The sequence below is a fragment of the Microtus oregoni genome, unplaced genomic scaffold (assembly GCF_018167655.1).
Source record: "Microtus oregoni isolate MIOR12 unplaced genomic scaffold, Mior012 000043F_ref0000047, whole genome shotgun sequence".
Taxonomy (NCBI): domain Eukaryota; kingdom Metazoa; phylum Chordata; class Mammalia; order Rodentia; family Cricetidae; genus Microtus; species Microtus oregoni.
Window position 1 is genome coordinate 407,585 of NW_024543210.1, and position 6,730 is coordinate 414,314.

Genomic DNA, 6,730 nt, shown 5'->3' on the forward strand with positions numbered 1-6,730 from the left:
AATGATGACAAACATCTATAATAAACCAAATGATCAAAAACCGCTCACACCACATCTTGGGAATGTGATCTCTAGACTGCTTCCTGTTTTCTGGGGGTGCTGACATCTTTAGGAGACCCTGAAAAATTAAGATAATTGTCAAGTCCTGGGAAAACTAGCTATAGCATTTGTTGTCCAGTCTCAAGGCTGTTCCCATTCAGAGGAATCAGTATACATTACCTGTCTTGTAGGCTTACTTGGTTTACATCTTAATGTTTGCAGCCAAGATTTTCAGGAGGTTTCTCCTATCAAATATTATCTCTAGTAACCTTGAAGGAATCCAGTCTTTCATTTCCTGTGGAAACAAAAATATAACCTCTTCCTCAGTGCAATACACTTTCTGAATTCCATTTTAAAGTTAAGACATTCCTAAAGTATCTAGGCTGGTTTAATTCAGCAGCCCTCTTTCCAATCCCATGTCTCTCAGCAACTGTCTTTTGCTCATCAGCATTCAAGAAATTCAAAGTCAACACAGCACCATACAAGATCCAGACTCCGTGTGTATTTCCCATCTTTACATGACTTTTTCCCTTTAAAGTCTCTTTAAAGACTTTATTATTTTTAAACTACTTTTTCTGTTCTCTTCTACTGTAACCTATTTAGAGTTGTCTTTACTGAGTGTCTTTAGCCTTTTCTGACCATGTGAACCAAACCTCTGGCAGCTGGCTCCACCCCTCCTTGGATCTGTGAGAGCCACGCCTTCAGTCCATCTCAGCATTTAACTGGCCCAGCTCTAGAAGCTGGTGCCCACACTGTGGCAGGCATTTTTACTTAGATTATTGCTGCTGCTTAACATGGCAGCTGCTCAAGTGCTCGCTGTGGAGCCCTGGGTGGGAAATTCAAGCCCCATGTGGAATGTCAAATGTACCAGGCTTTCTTTTGGGTGACCAGCCAGCTCCCACATCATGACACAGAGACTTGTTATTATTTATCTTATGCTTACCCCACTAGCTCTTATAACTTAATCTAACCTGTTTCTCTTCATCTACGTTCTGCTTCAGAGCTTTTTACCTATTTTTCATTCAGTACATCCTACTTTTACTGCTTTCTCTGAGTCTTGGCTGGCTGGCACCTGCCTGCCTGGCTGGTCCTGGGCATCTCTGTTTCTTTCTCCCCTATTCTCTCTATTCTCCTTCTCTCCTCTCTACCCACCAGCCCTGTTTATCCCTCCTCTGCTTAGCTATCGGCTGTTCGCTTTTTATTAGATCAATGAGGTGCCTTAGGCAGGCAAAGTGAAACATCAACACATCTTTATATAATTAAACAAATGCAGCACATTTTTACATAGTTAAACAAATATTCTTTTCCACAAGAAGGATTAAGGATGTGCACTGTCCCACCCAGCTGCTTTTGCTTTTGTGGCAGGCTCTTACTAGACCAGAAATCCTGATCCTCCTGCTCTAACCTCCCAGGTGTCAGGTGACAGGTGTGAACCACCAGAATGACTTTACAGCATATGATTAATCCTCTAGTGGGGTCGCAATTTGATGGCATTGTTCAGAGGGGCTAGAAACTTCTGTACATGGGGCCTGGTTGGTGGAAGCCCATCACAGAGGGTGTAGTCCTAGGCCAATTCCTCTCCCACTGCCTGCTTCCTGGCTGCTGGGAGGTGAGCAGCCACCTCTGCCACTGAAGGAGCAGAACAAACTCCATTTTGAGAATGAACTCCATTTTACACAGGACCTAACTAGGAGGATGAATGCAGCCCAGTAAAGTCATAAACATCCCCAAGAAACTGTGTCTGCCTTGGTCAAAGTGACCCCACCAGGGTACCCCAACAACATCTGTTTACATCTGCTTGTGTCAAACATCCTTGTAGGTATCTGATTAACTACTGCTTTGAAATTCCCCTATATCCTAACCAATGAATTCAAGAGTTGTCTACCCAATCCCCAAGGGCCAAGGCTTGTGCCACCCTGCCTGCAGTTTCCCCTCACCCTGAAGTCTTCTGCCATTCTCCCAATGTGTTTGCGCTGGATACCGGCTCTGTGCTGTCTTGTTTGGGGGTCCCGTGACCCCCGTGACACAGCATAACACCACAAGTTCCCACTGCCGTGGTGCTTGGCTTGGCCCTGACCCAAAGCAGTGGACCCAGCTAACCTTGATTGAGCCTTGCATTTTCTTTTCAGCAGTGCAGAAGATCAAACTCTTGTGTGTGCTTGACCTTGAGCCAAACTTGAGAAACCAAGAACCAAAGGAACCCTTTCTGCCTACATCAGCAGGTATCAGAGGCCACCGCAGAGGCTTCTCAGGATTTTCATTTGCTTTGTCTTGGTTGGGCTATTGGACTCAGGGGTTTATAACTTCCATCATACTTGGAAATTATTTTGTCATTATTTCTTTGAACATTTTTTTCTGTCATGACTTTTTTTTTGGAACTATGTTTACTTATAAGTTGGATTTCTGTTTCTTCTCCTTCTTTTCCAAGACAGGGTCTCTCTGTGTAGCCCCGACTGTCCTGGAACTCACTCTGTAGACCAGGCTGGCCTTAAACTCAGAGATCCACCTGCCTCTGCCTCATGAGTGCTGGGATTAAAAGTGCTAGCCACCACTGTCCTGTTTAAACTGGATTTCTTGATGTTATCACATAACCTATGAATGCTTTGCTGGTTTGTTCTGTGATACACTCTGAGTTTCTGTGTCTTATCTACAATAATAAATGAAAGTGTTGCAGTTAGAGTAACCATTGGGTTAAACAGCAAGGTCAGGGGCGTGAGGAAATAAATAAAAGGCTTTATCTGAGTAAGAGCTACCCAAGCTGGCCAGATAGAAGCAAGGTCGGGGCTCTGGGAAAAGCCACGAAGCAAGTTTCACCTGGCTCCTCACGGCTCCTTTCCTGGGGAGCACGAAGGGTGCTGCTCTTTCTTCTACCAGGCTTCTCAGGGTCTTTACATGTTTATATACATCATTATAAACATCCCTGCACCCAGTGCGTCTAATTGTAACTGAGTTGTAAGGACGACTTCTAAGACTCCAGAAAGAGACCACTCAGACCACCACGGGAGTGGACATGGGCAGAAGAAATGATAAAGAAAAAGAAAAGGAAAGAAATGCTTGTGAGTACAGACACCCGACACAGCCCTTAGCTGTTGCCAGTTGGCTCCATCTGCTCACTGCCCTGGAAGGGTGAACTCTCCATTGCTGCTTTCTTAGCTACCAAAAAGTAAACTCTGAGTGCTGTGCCAACCTGTTCCCATGGCAGGGAATCCTGGAGGATGAGCTTCCCATTCATAATGAAAAGTCGCAAAAGATGACGCCCCCTCCCGGAGTGTCTCCTTGAGGGGATCACCCAGCATATCTCCCTATGGGACTCACAATCCTTACATTTTTTAATGTATTCTCTCATGTCAGGATAGGATCCTGCCCTTTTGCATGCTGCGTCACTTTTGACATCACGTTACTGGGTGCTGGATTTTGTTGTATCCCCCGAATGAATACTGACTTTATAGTACCAAAGTTATTCTTCTTTTGAGATTTGTTTGTAAGCGTCACTGGGGCAGTTACTAAGTAGTAGTGGTATATTATATGGATTTTGATAAATCTTCTTTGAAGACCAGAGACAAAGCTAAAGCCACTAGAGGTCAGACAATGGTGTCACACATCTTTAATCCCAGGATTTGGGAGACAGAGTCAGATGAATCTCTGTGAGGCCACCCTGGGCTACACAAGATGAATGCAGAAACAAATCCAAGTGGTGGTGCCTATACCCTTAATCCCAGTACTAGGGAGGCATATGCCCTTACTCCCAGCACTAGAGAGAATATATATATATATATATATATATATATATATATATGAGAGAGGGGGGGGCTGTCTGCTGAGCCAGTGTTCTCCCAGCCTTGGTAGAGGTACGGCTTCTCTAGTGGCTTGGCTGCTTTGCCTTTCTAGTTTTGGGGTTGAGCCCCAACTTCTGCCTCTGGGTCTTTAATTATTGGTGCTACACTAAATTGCTGAAGACGAAGACCCATGTCCTGTGTTCTGTCATGAGCTCTTTCTTCTCTAAATGATGACAAACTAAACAGTCCGAGGCCTGGAACATTTTCGAGGTATGCACAGCCTCCATCCCTGCCCATAGCCTCCTGCAGTTTCTCCCACAAGCTCGCTCTCCCCCAGGCTCTTCTTGCCTCCCTTTCGTTGCCTTGTCTTCCCCACGGTCGGGAGTAACTACCCCTCTCCATGCAGTAGAGGGCAGCACTGGTCCCTGCTGAGGATGACCGTCCTGCTCTGTTGTCCCACATTGAAAGCTACGGTTTGGGAGAGGGTGATCTGTCCTGTCATCCCCATGACTGCTTCTTATGGCTTGAATCTGAAATGTTCTCTCACGGACTCATGATTTGGCTACTTGGACCCCAGCAGGTAAGACTGTTTGGGGGAGATTGTGGAACCTCCTTGTTGGCACATGGCTGGCAGAAGTAGGGCAGTAGGGTCTTTTGGAAGTGACAGCTCAGCCCTGGTTCTGTCTGGTCTCTGCTTTTTGATCTGTCCAGAAATGAGAAACAGGCTGGAGTGCCGGCTCAGTGGTTAGGATCAGATTTAGCTAGCTGGCAGCTAACAAGCATCTGTAACTCCAGATCCAGAAGATACAATGGCTCCTTCTGCTCTCCACTGGCGTGTACAAGTACATATGTAAATGTAGGCAAGGCACTGGTACACACATGTTCAGTTTTGAAACCAAGCAAACATCTGCCGCACCCTTGTTTAGAACGCCACCTGGTGGTAGCATCTGAACTTCAATGATGGCTTTCTTTTCCTTTTAAAAAAATGTTTATTTCTTCTTCTCTCATATATTAAATCCTGACCTCAGTTTCCCTTCCCTCCTCTCTTCCTAGTCCATCTCCCCTACCACCCCTCTTCTCCAGATCCATTCCTTCTCTGTTTCCCCTCAGAAAAGAGCAGGCCTCCCAAAGACATCAACCAAACACCGCAGAACAAGTTACAATATGACTAGGTACATATCCCCCCATATCAAGGCTGGACGAAGCAACCCAATAGCAGGAAAGGGGTCCCAAGATGAGGCAGAAGAATCAGGAACACCCCTGCTCCCACTGTTAGGAGTCCCACAAGAACATCAAGCTACACAACCACAACATATGTGCAGGGGACCTAGGTCAGACCCATACAGGCTTCCTGATTGTCGCTTAGTCTCTGTGAGCCCCTATGAGCTCTGCTTAGTTGATTCTGTGAGCCGTGTTCCTGGGGTGTCTTTAATCCCCATGGCTCCTACAATCCTTCCTCTTCTTCCATGGGATTCCCTGAGCTCCACCCAGTGTTTGGCTGTGGGTCTCTGCATCCACCTAGTGTTGTCTGTGGGTCTCTGCATGCACCCAGTGTTGGGCTGTGGGTCTCTCCTATGAGCTGTTGAATGAAGCCTCTCTGATGATGATTATGTTAAGTTCTGATCTATAACAGAGTATCATTTTTCACCCTGCCAGTTGTGTTTGGTTCTACCCTAGGTCTTTGGCTCCTGGCCCTCTGGGCAGTGTCAGGAGTGGGATCCACTTTATAGTGTGGGTCTCAAGTTGGATCAGTCTCTGGTTGGCTCCTCCAAGATCTGCACCACCTTTACCCCAGCACATGTCGCAGCAGGCAGGACAAATTGTAGGTCGAAGGTTTTGTGGCTGGGTTGGTGTCCCAGGCCCTCGCCTGGCCTGGTTACAGGTTCTATGTCCCCATTGCTTCTATGTCTTCACTAGGGTCACTCTTGTGGATTCCAGGGAGTTTCCACCTCGTCGCCCAATTCCATTGTCTTTCCAAGTACTCTTCTCCTTCCATCCATCCCTTCCTGCCCCAGCCTGATCCCTTCTGTTCCCATCCCCACCTGCCCTCAGTTCCCCATGAAATCTACTCTACTTCCCCTTCCCAGAAGAGCCATGCACCCCCTCGAGCCCTCCTTGTTACTTAGCCTCTCTAGGTCTGTGGATTGTAGCATGATTATCCATACGAGTACACAACATGTTTGTCTTTCTCGGTCTGGGTTACCTCACTCAGGATGATTATTTCCTAGTTCTATTCATTTGCTTGCAAATTTCATGTCTTTTTTTTTTTTTTAAAAAAAAAAAGACAAGGTTAAACACAAAACAACAAAACGACTGGCAAAAAAAAAAATCAATGAAATAATTCCTAATGATATTCTGCTGTGCACATAGACGGGAACCCAGCCCAGTCATCAGAGGCTTCCTCCAGCAGCAGATACAGACACCACAGCCAAACATTAGGCAGGGCTTGGGGAACCTGCAGAAGAGGGGAAGGAGGAACTGTAGGAGCCAGAGGGGTCAAGGACACCATGAGAACCACAGAATCAACTAAGCAGAGCTAATAGAAGCTCAGAGACTGAAGCCCAGAGGCCTGCGTGGGTCTGTACCAGATCCTTTGTATACATATCATGGTTGTTTGGCTTGGGATTTTATGGGACAAAGGGAGTGGGAGGTGTCTGACTCTCTTGCCTGCTCTTGGGACCCTTTTTCTCCTACCCGGTTGCCTGGTCCAGCCTTGATATAAGGGTTTGTGTCTAGTCTTATTGCATCTTGTTATGTCATGTTTGGTTGATATCCCTGGGAAGCTTGCTCTATTCTGAAGGGAAATGGAGGAGCAGTGGATCTGGGGGAGAAGGCAGGTGGGGAGGGGGGTAATGGGAGGAGTGGGGGGAGGTTGCAGTAGGAATTATTGTATGAAAGGATAAGTTTTTAAAATG